At 42.7% G+C, this 14702-nt stretch overlaps 1 long non-coding RNA gene across 1 annotated transcript; it reads left to right on the plus strand.

Moving 5' to 3' along the window:
- Nucleotides 1-3609: 3609 nt before the first annotated feature.
- Nucleotides 3610-13529, plus strand: LOC129163666 (uncharacterized). The gene is made up of 3 exons (XR_008563458.2): nucleotides 3610-5161; nucleotides 9048-9130; nucleotides 13293-13529. It is a non-coding gene; the product is annotated as an uncharacterized lncRNA (long non-coding RNA).
- The last annotated feature ends 1173 nt before the right edge of the window (nucleotides 13530-14702 follow it).

Consider the following 14702-nt stretch of genomic DNA (forward strand, 5'->3'; position numbering starts at 1 on the left):
AATACAGTTTTTAAATAATTATTCAGTTTATTAAGGTAAAAAAAAAAGCTACCGAGCACTGATAGTATTGAGATAAGCCAGTTGAGGTGGCTCGGACATCTGATTAGGATGCCTCCTGGAAGCCTCCTTGGTGAGGTTTTCTGGGCACGTCCAACCTGGAGGAGACCCAAAGGAAGACCCAGGACATGCTGGAGGGACTATGTTTCGCGGCTTGCTAGAGAACGCTTTGGGATTTCCCTGGAGGAGCTAGCCTAGGTGGCTGGGCAGAGGGAAGACTAGGCCTCTCTACTTAGGGGCTCGACACACGGGAGGTGAAAAACGACCGCGATCAGCGAAATTTGTCGCTTTCGCTTTTATTACCTGACACACGGGAGGCGATCCGCGGCAGCGGCCAGCGGCAAAACCGTCTATGCGTTCTGTTCCATGGCGAAATCGAAACTTCCGTTGTTTTGTTTGGCTGTGTCAGGTTGGAGGGAATTAAGGTTATTTAAGCGGTTCAGAGTTAAAAAAGTGGTGGATATGATGTTTCACAAGGTGCTGTTAGAGTTATGTGAAATCGTACTTGTGATTTTACTATATAAAACATAATAATAATCAACTTCTCCTTCATGTTTGCTCGGAGGTGTACGGAGCATCCTGTCCGCTCATTGGTCAGTGAATGAAACCTCCGTTGATTGGTCCTCGTCCGAGCGACAGCAATGAAAAGTTGAAAATGTTTCAACTTTCTGGGATCGCGTCGCTGGGTCGCCTATGCACGACACGTGCACGAGCGCAAAATTTCACATGCACATTTTTTGCGTTTCGCTTAGTAGGAGGGAGACCCGCGATTATCGCTTTGTTGCGCACGTCTCATTGAAAATGAATGGAGGAGAGGCGATGTCGCTTCCCGTGTGTCGAGCCCATTAGGCTGTAGCCCCAGTGACCCGACTCTGGATAAGTTAACAAGCATGGATGGAAGTTGGCCAACATTTAACCTGACAAAAATACTTTCAACACCTCTGTAAATAAAGTACATAGAACTCTATTTTACTCCATTTCCTGAGGATTTGGTTTGGAAGTAAAATAATTGTGTAGTTTCTCCTCCACCAGGAAGGAATACTCCATTCTCCTGCTATGTGGCGGTGCCTGTCCCCAGACCTGTCTGGCACCAGGAGGACCTGGCACAACGCTCCCTATTGAGCCTTCCACAAGAACTATGTCATTTGCAAATCTCCCACTGGACACATGAAGAGGAAAGAAAACAAACGTGGAGATGAACAGAGCTCGACAGGAGGTGGACAAGCTTCCTGTGAGGGCCACAAAGGGATGCTGAGAGCAAGGTTAAGATAATGCAAAGCTGTGATAGGTGATAGTGTAATGCCACTCCTGGTGCTATAGCCATAGCCGAGGACGCCGTCTTCCTCCTGACATCTGAGTCTTCCTTTCATTGTTCTGTATTTTTGCATGTGACACGGGTGTCCAACGTTTCCTCCTGCTGAGCTCCAAAATATTTATCCTGTCCTGTAAATCATGCAGGGATTTTTTTAAATTGCTTTCATGATGCAATGCAAACAGGCCCTGGCTGATGTCTGATAGCAATTACAGTTAGGAGGAATTGGTGCACAAAGTTGCAACACATCGTTCACATGAGTGTGAAGCCTATGACAAGTCTGCAGGCCGAGGCAGCACACATGTTGTTGTCATCACAGCTGAGACGAGGCTTTTGGAAATATCTGCTGGAAACCAGGCATGCAGGAAGTGAGAAGAAAAACGCTCAGAAGAGAGGCGGGAAATCAGGTGACTTGAGTTTAATTGCTTCTCCCCCCTCATATTGTTACAGCAGAAACAGAATCATTAGGGCCAAGCACAACTGAAAAAAGAGCCCTGCATCTGAATGAGCCATATTTCCTTCAGTGAAAACACTAAAGTTCTCAGTCAACAAGTCCGCTGAGTTTTGGAATCGATCCCCGCCCCCACATCCTTCCTTCCCCGTGAAACTGAAGCGTATGTCTGCCAGATGTCCGAAGCAAAGAAAGAGGGGATATGAAAGAGCTGAGGACTTCCAGAGGTGTCTTATATCGGGGGAATTATTATCCTAATGATATAATGTAACACATGCCGTCAGTGCCTCCAGGGGGAACAACTCCCCTCTCGTATCAGAGCCCCCGTCTTGTTCACTGAAATGACTTTTTAGAATAGCCGCTCACATAAAAAACTACAAGTTTTCATTTTTCCATCAGACTCGCGTAGTTTTAATCTCCATGAGGACGTCACATTTGTATCTTTTATTTGCTTATGCAAAGCAGATTTCTAAATAACGCTTACAGAAACTCTCTATTAGAAGCAAGTGTTTACTTCCTGACCTCATGAAAAAAATATAAAAATATCTTTTTTGTTTATTTGTTGTTGTTTTTTTTACAACCACATAGGTAAATTTGATCATGTGAGTTGTAGGTATACCATGTAGCTCACACAGGCCGCGCTATATGGATATCTAGCTCTAAGCCCCTGGAGTGTTTCAGTGAATAGATGAGGAGGGTAGACAGTACCTGACATTTACTCAGTACTGCAGGATAGGCATGCCATTGTCTTTGATGAAACGAGAAACTCAGCCACAGAAGGGCGAACGAGAGAGAAAAGAGGCGGCGTAAGACAACCTGATATCAATCTAATGAAATAATAGCAACTGCTCTGAAGTGGATATCTGGGATATCTAGACTTTTTACCCCTATTGTAAGACTTCTTGACCTGCACAGATGTAAAGACAGATGAACTCTGATAAACTCTCCCTGCTTCCTACAGAGCCTTACAGTTACCCGCTTATGAGGTTGCTGTTGTATTTTGACTAATAGAGACATAAACAACCGCAGAGAGACAATGGGCAGAGCCAGACGAGCCGCGCATATGGCCAACAGAAACAAACATGTATGGTAAAGTCCAAGCCGAGGAGCACGGGTTTTCCTCTGATCTGGTTTAGTTTCCTGTGTGTTTGTGCGCTCGGCCAGACCAGCGAGCGTCCACAAAAGCAGCACAAACCACTCAGCATCCAGAGGAAAAGAGGAAGGGAAAGAAGAAGTCAAGAGCTGGTGAAAGGAAGTGAGACTGAGGCCAGTGAAACATCTGCTCAAGATCCTTTTTAGTGCAGTCCTCCTCTTCTAACAGAGCATTTTGTTTGTCCATGAGTCAGGAACGCAAGCCAGCCCCCATCACACACACACACACTCATGGATGTGTGCACATGGAGGGAGAAGTTAATAAGTCAATAGGACACGGCTCCATAGCTTATTGGGCCTTGTTTTAGCGGAGAGTCCGGGAGAATAATAAACAGGACCGACACAAATCAGTGTTATCTTTTCACTCATGAGGGTGAAAGAAGCGAGCCAAAGAGCCAAAAAGAACAAAAAGGAACAAAGGAACAAAAAGGAAGAGAAAAAAGGAGGGAACAGGAGAAAGAAAAGCCCCCTTCTGACTCACACTGACCCACATACATTTGCTCTGCCTTTCTGAGGCTCGCTCTCTCTTGGCAACCAGCAGCCTCTGTGAAAGAATCCCAGCGTTCAGCCAAAGGCAAAGCCCATGTGCAGGGGGTGGGGGGGGGGGTGGGGGGGGGGAGGCTGGCAGAGACAGAGAAACAGAGGGAGATGTGGATGGTTGGACGCTAGACTCCTCCTTTTCCTCCTCCCCCTCATGAGGGCCTGTTGCTCCCGGCAACCAGCACTCAATGGATTCCTCCATATCCAAGAGGCTGAGCACGCACACACTTTAGCAGAAAAGTAGAAATACAAACTTGTTGACTGTTAAACTGCATCTAAGGACTTGGCCATAACTAGCAAAATGTAAGGTAAACACGGTGCTATGAGAAATATTTGCCCCTGTACAGATGTTTTCTGTTTTTGCTTTTTTAATCAGACTTGAAGCTACCATGGCAAATTTGGAAAACAAGTTAGCTTAAAACATTTTTTCATGCCTCTTAACAGCGTTCTAACATAGCACAGCTATAAATTTATTGTGGAGATTTAAAAAAAATTAAATAAGTGATAAAGTGGTTCTCTCATTTGTTGAAAATCCTTCACCAGTAACACGGTTCTGACCAAGAGCAACCACTTACCTGAGGCCTCCATTCATTACGCAGTTTCGTATTTAGTAACAGAACACCACTGGTGTGAGATGTTAGCCACTCAGTAATATCAGAGGAGAAACAGCCGGCTGCTACCTTAAAACTAACTACCAGAGTTACCAGAGTCATGCACATCAAAAATGTTTGGTTTAGAAAATAGTGACTGGTGTATAGCACTCTCTCGTTTTCTCTGGCAATGTGGATTTCTAGTCCCGGTGGATGCTGAACACGTGCAGATGTCTGAGGGGAGGGGTGTTCCATGACTGTTTGCATTCAAAACCTAGCTTGATTGCAGATTTGCTATAGCAGCTTTACAAGTTTCAGATCAGTAGACATGTTTTATTATCAGACAAAGATAACCTGAGTAAATACAAAATGTAGTTTTCATATAAGGATTTCATTTATTTAGGCAGAAGAATATTCAAACCAGCCTAGGCTTTTTTGGAAAATGAATGGAGCCCAGAACTTAAAAATCAAGTTCACTTGTTTTTGAATATATTTGCAGTGGTTTCTAATATTAATTTATGTTCTTGTGAGTAGATCTCTGTGGCAAAAAAAGCTCTGGTAATCCTGTTTCAGGATCTAGAAATGAGCCAGATCAGAGTTCAGCACAGCAGAATTTGTTTCCTGATATTTGGACATCTCGCCTCGGATTGGCTAACAGCAATACGACTCTACCATTGACTCAGTTTGTTTTGCAACGTTGATGTTTAATCTCCACAAATAACACAAATCTGGAGGAGTTCTGCCATACTGAGGGATTGCTAATGCTAACAGTTAGCCTCTACTTGCCGAGACAGGCTCTCCCGGACGCTAAATCAACAACAGAGTTCCCCGTCATGAGCCAAAATGGGTAAGTCCATGAATGTTAATTTTCAGTGTGACGCAGATCTGACAGCTTTTCTAATCACAATGTTTCCCTGTCTCTTTTCAATCTGCAGCTAACGCAAGAAATGGAGGTAGAAGACCATTTTCACGCTAAGCCTGCATGTGAAACTCAAAGTGGCTGATCGATCTCAAAATAATAAGTCAAAGTTTATCAGTGAACTTGGCCTTTAATAACTGGTAACTACAGTCAGTAGTGTCCCACTCTTCTGTACAGAATAATTTTACATAAATTCAGCCACACTTGAGGATTTTCTACTATATTTATGGAGAAGTTAGATTTACAGTGAAGCAAATCTGATCATTTTATGTGTCTTTATCATCTGTTATGTTGATGGAAAGGTGGAAATTCAGTACATGTTTCAGCGCTCACAGAGATGAAGCAGTTTCGTGCAAATTCCACCCAACAAAATCTGTATTTTCACCTTTAATTTATTGAAAGACTCTAAAAAGAGACAAAAGGGAATTATTCTGGTACACGGCTTCAGAGCAGCAGCTGCGTTCGGAGGACAAACTAAAAAGAGAGGAGCCCAAGGTTTTAATAGGGGGTTTGATTGGGGTGTCCAGACTTGTAGCCTAATGATGGATGAATGCAGGGCCTTAAGCTCCAGTGACATAATCAGAGAGCTGTAGGTCAGCGAGTGACAGCTGAGTGGCTGTAGTCGAACGGGAGAAAGGGCCCTTTCAGCTCCAACGTTCACGGACGCTGATCCAAGTTCATTAGCAGTCCGGCCGGCTACAGGGCCTGCTGCAAGCTTCTCTAAGCAACACATGACACACACATACAGATGCATAAGCAAAGCCCGAACATCACACAACAGGCAGCTTTTTCTTCTTCTTTAAGCAAATCCGTTTTTATTCCTAATGATCCAAGGCTGGGATTTTACGCCCCTCTCATCGTCTTTTAAAGACGCTGGCAACATGTTTTATCTATAAAAAATAAAAGGTTTTGGCCTTAAACATTTTTCTCTGGTTTGGCGTTTTCACTAGTAATCATCTATACACTCTCCCTTCTTTTCCTGCCATTAAGCAACGACGGAGCCAAACCCACAGCCCAGCCAAAGAACCTGATAGTCGTGGAACCGATGCAGCACCCCCCCCCCCCCCCCCCCCCCGCCTTGGAATGCATTCTGCTGCGCTGCACTTTTCACCATCCATCAGGGTATGGATGAAGCCCCCCTTCCTGAAAAAAACCCCACCCACGTCCACCCACTCAGGCACAATCACACCACTTACTTTTTAAGCAATTGCCTGAAAGACCTCTTGGGGCCAGTTCTAGCTGACTGACAGTTGTGGAAAACATCTGTTTACCTTCATCTTAAAACCATCAAGACTAAAACAAATTCAATTCCTGGACTTTGATTTTTTTTTTTGTCCTCTTCGATCATCATAACAATAATAACCCCACCAAAATCAGGGCAGGCCAAGTCCATTCCTAATTCTGCTCATTTTAAGGATCCCTACTCGACACCAAGCGTTGTTTACTTGGAATATCAGGGTTTAATAGCACGTTTCACTTTAACAGGCTCGCACAAAAAACCCACAAAGAGCCACAAACACTCACACCCTGCTTCTCATAAATGACCACAACTGAACACAGACAAATTCCACCCCCAGTGCTCTTTTCAGCCCCTCTAACCACAGCAACAATCCAGGAGAAAATTGGCGACTTTGACCAAACATTCCTGTTTTTTCTCCTTCACTTTTCGGGACGTGAGCTTGTGTTTCAAAGTCCACAATCTACAGACACACACACCAGCTCCCACCTCACACACCCTCTGATTTGAGTCATCACTCCCACGCTCATTTCCTCCATAACGCCCCCGAATCATGCCGAACTGATACGTCTGATGAGTGGGCCTGAAGCATGTTTAGTACATTGGTGTGCAGAGGAAGTATTTTCAGCTGTCCAACCTGTCTTTGCTTTCTGAACAGTGAAGAAAAGTGACACGCATCCCACCATGGAAGGCCTCTAGTTCCTGTGGGAATTATTACATTGCCCCCTGGTGGCCATGGCATACTCACAACCCTCTAAATAACACCACCTAACATTTTCCCACATAAACAGCACACTAGTTCTCTGTGATGACTCAAGTTAAACGCCACATTCATTATGTAATCGATTACTTTAACCTGTGCCATAATGAAGTCAGTTAATAAACAAGGAGCTGCTCTCCACGCCCTGTCGGGGGATGCTCTGCATGTGTTCCGTGCTACACGGAGGATGGCAGTTTTATAAAGGTATCACCCTGGTGATGACCCAATTATTGACCATAAAAAAAGACACCTGAGACTTTCCTCCACCCTGGGATCACTATTGTGCAGAGGGTGTGAGTGCAAAATGTAAGACTCGCTTACATGTGGCAAAATGTTGGATTTACTGTTAATCCTCAAGGCAAGGACTGAATGAAACTATGCAAGGATCAACGTAATTATGCCAAAATTAGCTCACTTAAAAACAAAACAACATGTAGCGTCTTACTCCTGTAAATAAATGCAGTTTTAAGAGTTCAGTGTAAACGAAGCACCAATATTGAGACAAATGATTTAATTTAAACCTCTTAAAAGAGTTTTCAGCTCTTTTTTAAGGATAGTTTGGTCAAGAGGTTATGAACTATTAATATCTTACTCCAGCTCAGTTTGGACAAATGGAGATTAATCATGTCTGGATTGAGTAACTAAAGGTAAAATGCATCAGTAGTTTCATGTAAGTGCTGTTTCATAACACTGTTAATTTAGCTTCACAGAGACCTTTACATGCAATTCAACGATTATTTGAAAGCATAAATGGCAGGAGCAGCTAGCCTTAGTGCTTCAGTGCAGCTAAATATCATAATATTTCTGCAGGAATAACCTTGAAATGAAATCTAAATGTTTTTAAAACACTGTTTACGGTATTTATTTATTTTTTTTGTATGACATATTTGAGGCTGGACTGGTTTTCAAATGTCATCAATTCACTTTGGGGTTGGCTTTGCTGTAACTAGCAGTTAGCTCATTAATCCATTCAGAAACAATCTGTTTATCTTCAAACTGGTGTTGTTTAAAATACTATTTATATTTATGTTTATGTATTTAGCAGACACTTTTGTCCAAAGCAACTTACAAGTGATAATCGGCATGTTGCCCTTGAGGCTAACAACAACAACAATAACAACAACTTGACATCAGTCATGGAGAGGAGGGAACAAGGAGTGGACAGTAGAGAGGGGGACGGGTGCAGGTAGGGTGCTAGTTTAGAAGATGCTCTCTGAAGAGCAGGGTCTTCAGGAGTTTCTTGAAAATTGTAAAGGAAGCCGCTGTTCTTGTAGTTGCTGGAAGGTCATTCCACATTTGTGGAACGATGCATGTGAAGAGTCTGGATTGTCCTGAGCGTGGTGTAGGCACTGCTAGCCGACGATCCTGTGATGACCGGAGCGGCCGGGCCGAGAAGTAAGCCTTTACAAGAGGATTCAGGTAGATGGGAGCCATACCATCTCGGACTTTGTATGCTAGTGTTAGCAATTTGAATTTAATGTGTGCTGCTAGCGGTAGCCAGTGGAGCTCAATGAACAGAGGGGTGACGTGTGCTCTTTTTGGCTGATTGAAGACCAGACGCGCCGCTGCATTCTGGACCATTTGCAGAGGTCTCACAGTACAGCCTGGAAGACCAGTTAGAAGGGCATTGCAGTAATCGAGGCGGGAGATGACAGTAGATTGCACCAGGAGCTGGGTGGCATGTTGTGTTAGGTATGGTCTGATCTTTCGTATGTTATACAGCACAAAGCACCATGAACGAGCAACAGAGGCAACATGATCTTTAAAGGTCAGGTGTTCATCAATCACAACACCCAGATTTCGAACTGCCTTTGAAGGAGCCAGAGATAGGAAGTCATTTTGGATTGAGATATCGTGCTGTATGGATAGTTTTGCTGGGATGACAAGTAGTTCAGTTTTAGAGAGGTTGAGTTGGAGATGGTGGGATTTCATCCATCTTGATATGTCAGAGACAGTTTGATAATTGTGTACTATTTGCTACAGGTAAGATACTTAAATCTGTTCATGACTTTCTCCCTTAACTTCCCAGGTTGGAGGTCTGCTCTGCTGCTGTCCCTGCTTTGATTCTCATCTGAGGAGCGCCAAAACTACAAAACCAGTGCAGCCTTACAGGTACCTTAACTTGACTTTTTACCTTCCTGTTCCTTACTTGAGCAGGTTCTGGCTCTACTAAGAGCAGCATAATAGCTCCATTGATTCAGTTGCAAGTTCTGACCTGCCCATCTTGCCAATGTTGTGGACCAACTGCAGGGTGAGCAATGTACTAACCATAATAATACTAATAAAACCTCTTTAAAACTGCCATTAAGCCACATTAAGTGCATTTGTAAGGACGGATGATCTTTTCACACACTGGAAAAGAGGTTCTACATAGTGGTGCCATTCTGCTACTTTGAAAAAGCCAAATAAAGGACAAACTTTACAGAAAAAAGCCATGAATCACGTCTTCTGCTACTTTTTGCTTCCTTTGTGGTTGTTTGGTTTCTGCTGATGTGTCTCAGGCAGAAGAAGATGGAGAAGAACAACAGGTTTCCAGCTAACACAATCAGCATCTCACATCTGTTGTTGATGGCTTTTTCACACATGCAAGTTTCCCAGTTTTTGCTGATATTTGTTCCTCGTGTCGCTGATGGGTGCAATAAACATTTTAAACACCAATCAACACACTGGAGCTGCAGCTAGAAGAATGCTCACAGAGGCCTTGAGGAGTGTAAATAGCTGATGAACATTACTCATTTGGTTTGGGATGAGATTTTAAAGTTTTTTTTTATATATAATCAAAAAATATTTTTTGTTACCAAATACACAAAAGAAGAGGCCAAAACTTGGGAAAAATGAATTATCTAATAATGGTACAAATGTCTTTGTCTGAGTGAAACTCTGATAGAAATTAATCGTTTTTTGACTCAAACGCCGACTCAGACAACTAAAGCCGCCACTAAACACCAGAGACAAAGTCAAACTGAAAGTCTCAGAGACATTTCAAGTGTTTTCTAGACAAATCACCCCTGACTAATCACCTACCTATGAGTTAGAAAATATAGTCAATGTTTTCCTACAACTGAGACGCTGCTGAGTCTGCAAGGCCTGAAAATGTACTTAATGATGTGAAATTATAGATCTGTCAAACCAAAGTTATGAACATGTTTTCAGAGCTGCTGTTTAATTCAAACATGTATTATTAAATCTCCAACATTTACTGAATCTGAAGATTTATAATTGTGCAAAGGGGTTTTTATGAATCGATACATTCAAAGAAGTTATCCATCCATCCATCCATCCATCCATCCAACCATTTTCATCCGCTTATCCGGAGTTGGGTCGCGGGGGCAGTAGCCCAAGTCGAGAGGCCCAGACTTCCCTTTCCCCAGCCACTTGGGCCAGCTCCTTCGGGGAAATCCCAAGGCGTTCCCTGGCCAGGTGAGAGACGTAGTCCCTGCAACGTGTCCTGGGTGTCTGGAGTCTACCTATAGGTCTCCTCCCGGTTGGACGTGCCCGGAAAACCTCACCAGGGAGGCATCCTGACCAGATGCCCGAGCCACCTCAACTGGCTCCTCTCAAAGAAATTAATTAAACCTTTTTAGTGATTAATTAAAATGATAGTTTGGCTACTCTCAGGTGTGATTCAGGGATAAAGTTGGTGATTTCCACTTACCTCACTTAGAAGAAAAAAAAGTTTACATTGACAACAGTGACTGATGAGCTAAATGCTAGTCTGAGTGCAACCAGGACAAAAATGGCTCCAATCTCAGAGCTAGCAGGCCATGCAAGCATTGCTTTTATTAACCTTTGTATTTCCAGTTTTTCTTCACACATTTATTTACACAACCTGCTTCTTTGGCAGCAGCACTTAGAGCCCCCCCCCCCCCCCCACCCCCCACCCCCCCACCCCCACCCCCCCCACCCCCCCACCCCCCGGGCAGTCACATCTGGCAGGACCTCCTTTATATTTCTGTGGAAGTATCCATGTAATTCAAAATTACCACTTTAAAACAGTTTCAATAATAATATTTGCACTAAACATTACAAAATCTTGTAAACTGGAAGATATAAAGACGACAGCAACACACTGAAGGGTTGGCTATGTTTGGACTAGTGGTTAGCAGTTATCTGTAGTTATCCACCGCTGGTCAGGGTTGGATTGAAATAGGATTATTTTTAACTTTTACACAGAGCACACCTGAAAATGACTGAATCAATCATCTAAACTTTTTCTAAAAGGGCATGCGGTTTAGCAGCTGTTTCTAATTAGCCAAACAAAATCAGTCAATCTGCAGGTAAGCACATTTCTAATCTGGTGTGTACATTCTGAACATTTCTGTGTACTGAATTTAGGAAATGGACACAAACCAGAACAATGATCAGTAATACTTTGATAGTGACTGTTTGAGTTAGTAGAAATTCACAGAATCCAACTTTTCACATCACTGGGTGAAAAAAAAACCCACATTAGTGCCTTGCAGCATGGTTGTTGGTATCAGTATATATGAGTATTTCAGAAACTGGATGAAAAAAAACTTTATTTTCAGCTAGGGATGCTCGATTTTGGCTTTTTTTTACAGATATCCAATGATGTCTAACTCTTCATTTCCAATACCAATATAAACCGATACTGAAATATGCAGGGTCCAACGAATGAAAAGACGAAGAAAGAAATAATTTGAGTTGTTCCAAATAAAACTGAAATATCTCAAAAATTAAACCTCAGATCTGTCCCATTTTTGTATTTTGAGAGAGAAGATGATGCTGAAGAGTTTGATTTGTAATATGTGAATGGTATTTAACCCTCCCACTGTCCTAATGGGTGACCCTGCGAGGAAAGTTGACCACTGAGCAGAGTTGATGGTTTATCCCTTGGGTCCGTGTGGCAGAGGTGAGGAGTGAGCACCACTTCACCTCTGCCACACAGACCCAAGGGATAAACCGTCAATCCTGCTCAGTGGTCAACTTTCCTCGCAGGGTCACCCATTAGGACAGTGGGAGGGTTAAAGGTTGGGTTACTAAAGGAGTAAAAAGTTATACCAACATTTTCTAATATTACGTTATAAGGCCAATATTAACCAATAATCTTGATACTGATAATCCCTAATTTCAGCCAATGACTTATTAATCAGAAGAAAGATTTCAGAAGCATCCGAATTCAGAAGAGAACACATTAGTGCCTTGGATGCACCATGGGTGTTGGTATCAGTATATATGAGTATTTCAGAAACTGAATGAAACACCCACAACCATCTCTGGGGTTTAGAGAGAATGGTCTGAAAAGTAGAAAATCCAGTTGGCAACAATTTTGTGAATTAAAATGTCTTATTTAAGTCAGAGGAGAATGGTCATAATGGAGGAAGCTCAAATAATCACTTGCTACAACCAGTCTATAGCAAACCATCTATGAACAAAACAAGTGGTGGGTTGATGACGAACCAAAGCAACAGAAATTAAACACCTTTTCCCTCACTGGACCTTTCTAATCTGATCTGATCTTTGAATGTTATCAGATGAAAGCTCAAACCAAAGAAATCTAGTTTATGCACGGCCCATGACCGAGCCTTTTCTCCAACTGTCAGTCAACAAAAACAGACTTGTCAACTCCCGCCAAGTATTTCTCACAGACAGGTGTAGCTTCATTCTCCAGACCCACACCATCAGGAGGTTTGTGTCAGTCAACTGTCCTCTCTCCCTCCTTCCTTTTCACCTTATCTACTCAAACCTTTTTTTACCTTTTATCTGCCTCTTTAACAGCCCTTGGCATTTCACATCTGCTCCGACAAACTCCATAAACACTATCAAAAGCGCTCTGTATCAAAGTCAGTCACCTGCCGTTGGTCTGAATAAACAGCCTGGTAGGACTTTGGGCTGAATGAGTAACGGTGGACTGTAATATTCCAAGGAAAGCGCTTAAACTAAAGTAACTCACCTTTGCTGTATGCATGCACGTGCGTGCCTAATATTAGAGAAATGACTCCTTTAAAGTGAAGCCAACTTGTTTGAGAAGCTTTGAGTGTAAAATGATCACTGAAGAATTTATTGACTTGGTTCAATGAGCACATGTGAATTTCTTTAGATGATACTGAGACTTTGGAATTGACTTACAGGGGCTCTCAACTGTCCCCAATGACAAGGCCACACACTCAGAGGCTACCACACACTAAACACACAGACCGCAATCAACGCAGTGTTTGCCAGGTTAGGAGGGGTCCAGATGGGCTGCGGGGGTGGATGCTCAGATGGACCACATTCTTGAGAAAATGTAAACCTGCCACGGCATTTTTTTCAGAATTGGGTGGTCCACCAGAGTAATGTGGAACAGGCGAGGATGCATAAAAGCACCAACTGTTGGCGTTTCGCAACGAGCAGACATCAAAGGGATCGGGCGCCCGCTGGAAAGTGACCCGTGGTCCAGTCTGGCTCAGTCTGTCGCCCACCGAACATCCGAGCTGCCGAGATCACAGCCCTGATGCAACAGATCTGCTTCGCGTCGTCCCATGAGACATACAGACCCACATCACTGGCACCCCAAAGTTCTGGTCAGGACACCTGCTGGATGGGATGGACAAACACTGAAGCTCCAGTGGAGGCATAATTGTTTGGTTTTGTTCTATGTTTGGTTCCTCGTGTTTAATGTCAGCCCTTTTTCTGTATTTTTACTCAACAGTTCAAGGTTTTCTATTTAATCCTGTTTATTCTCCTTACTGAACTTTACTTATCAGCTACAGTCCACGTCACGACAATTTATCCCTGCTAACTAAATTTAAAGGTAGTTTTCACTTAACTATGTTTGTGTCGCTTAGGCTAGATGATTATGCAGATTTCTGACCTGATATCCCCTTCCAACAATCTTAATGACACCCTGACTACCTTAATGACTCTAAAGATAATCTTATCAGATTTTCCTGCCGTGTGTGGTACGTTAAGAGCATTTTGATCTGTTCAGAAGCACTTTGGAACCAATCAGACCATGAATCGGGGATATTTAACATGTTGGTTTGTTTTGTCTCGATCTGATGACAAACAGGCCCGCTGAATGTGATGTGTAGCCAAATGTGAATGTGAGGTGATGGAAGCACAAAGTCACTTATGATCTCAAGCATTTTAGAGATTTTCTACGTAATCTGCGAATGCCCATGAGTAAGATTGCTTTGCGTGTCTAGTTTGTGTTGTATTCATGTTTGTTTTTATCACCAAATGTGGGATCTGAAATGTTTTGAAAAGTGTCCAAAAGCCTTTAAATCCTGCTGTGTGAGCCAGGCCTAAGTCAGAAGTTTACCACCCGAAGCTTGTAGCTGCATATAAGAGAGACACATGTCTTGCCCAGATATACCAGCCTATCTTGAATTTTGTTTTAGTTTTTTTTTCCAATACATTTTTAACAATAAGACTACTGGAAGCTGTTTTGTTCACCAAAAATGGTATTTTTTCCGTAGATGTGTAGTTTCCCTGGCAATACCTAAATCATTGTAGGCAAGCGGTATTTTTGTGTTCGATGAAGACCTTGGACCATGTGATATTTCAATATTTCTTTTACAATAACTCAGCAGACATTTCTAAAATTATGTATTTTTCTGTAAACATGGGGTGCTATGTGTACGTTGATGAGGGGGGAAATTAATTTAATTGATTTTAGCAAATGGCTGAAATATAACAAAAGAGTGAAAAACTGACAAGGGTCTGAATACTTTCCGTACCC

Source organism: Nothobranchius furzeri, chromosome 18 (assembly GCF_043380555.1).
Source record: "Nothobranchius furzeri strain GRZ-AD chromosome 18, NfurGRZ-RIMD1, whole genome shotgun sequence".
In the NCBI taxonomy this organism is placed as follows: domain Eukaryota; kingdom Metazoa; phylum Chordata; class Actinopteri; order Cyprinodontiformes; family Nothobranchiidae; genus Nothobranchius; species Nothobranchius furzeri.